A 1,349-nucleotide genomic window follows, 5' to 3' on the forward strand; every position below is an offset into this window, starting at 1 on the left:
GTCGCTGGCCCAGGGCAGCTGTGAGGGTGGGGCTCACCTTCCTTACTCTGGGGCAGGTGCCTGGATCTCCTGATTCCAATCCCTGCTGTTTCCAAGAGCAACTAGGTACTATAGAATCACAGTGTGACGAAAGCTGTGAGCCTTCAGAGCTGCGCCCCCTGGTTGGTTACGGTGAGGCTCCTCCGGTGAGTGGGGCCTCTCTGTCTCAGGGTTCTGGCCCATAACCGATCTCTTGCCGTTTCCTCCTCCTTTGGGTGTTGGTCCCTGGCTCTGGACCTGTGGCAGGGCTGAGGCTGGCTGCCAGGCCTGGCTGTGCTCCGGTCTGAGTGTCAGTGGATTGCACACCCCACTGTCCCGCCCAACTCCTGGGTGTCCTTCTCTTTCAGAAGGTGGAGGACAAAACGAACCCCTTGGGGGGTATGGCCAGGTCAGGTCACCAACATGTGGCATAGACAAGGCTGCTAAAGAAGCGGAAATACCACAATGTTCCCACAGGCCCTCCATGGCCCCCGAGAGTTCAACCTGCTGCCCTGGCTGCCCCCAGGATCCAGCATCCAGTGGGTCAGTCCTTGTTCGGCATGGGCCCCCAGGCTTTGGGTCCAAGTCCTGGTGTAGACAATTCTAAGAACTCAAGCTGTGAGCAGAGCAGGGAATGCTGTGATGCTAAGACCGGCTGTGGGCTGGCGAGGGGCCCTGATGGAGAACAGGGGCTGGACTTCCAACTCTGCAGCAGCTGTGGGCCAGCAGGTCACCATCAACACTCCCTGGTCGCCACTCCTCCCTCTGCCCTCTGCCTCTCACTGAGCCCAAGGTGACACTCACTGTCAGGCAACCTGGCCGCCTGGGTTTGAAGCAGTCTCGACCACTTCTGTCTGATTTGGGCAGTGACTGAACCTCTCTGTGCCTTAGCGTTTCCTCTGCAACATGGGGATAATCACGGGAGACCTCCCCAAGGGGGGAAGAGGAGTAAATGAGTGCTCAGAATTCTCCACAGCACGCCGTACATGTTGGTGACTCTCGCCCCCTTTTATACACGAGGAAGCTGACTTACAGACAGATGGCAGGACGCCCTCACAGCACGCAGCTAAGTACGTAGTGCAGTTGGGATTTTAATCCAGGTAGTTTGAACTGAGTGCCTAATTCTTTTAGTAAAGGCACATGCATGGTCAGCTATGGCAATGCAGTGCTGACTCAGTGCTTCGACCTGCTCAGGCCATGTGGGAAGGTCCCAGGTTCGTGTCTGGAGATCTCTTCTCTGTATGCAGTGAACACATGTGCCTGTGATGATGGTGGCTCAGGCTGGGGCTGGATTATGGCATGAGGACCCTGCTCAGCGTACCTCTCTTTCC

At 56.9% G+C, this 1,349-nt stretch overlaps 1 pseudogene; it reads right to left on the bottom strand.

Moving 5' to 3' along the window:
* Positions 1–562: 562 nt before the first annotated feature.
* Positions 563–1,349, bottom strand: part of LOC102493779 (U6 snRNA-associated Sm-like protein LSm6 pseudogene) — a 6,296-nt pseudogene continuing 5,509 nt past the window's right edge.

Source organism: Tupaia chinensis, unplaced genomic scaffold (genome assembly GCF_000334495.1).
Source record: "Tupaia chinensis unplaced genomic scaffold, TupChi_1.0 Scaffold143615_1, whole genome shotgun sequence".
Classification (NCBI taxonomy): domain Eukaryota; kingdom Metazoa; phylum Chordata; class Mammalia; order Scandentia; family Tupaiidae; genus Tupaia; species Tupaia belangeri.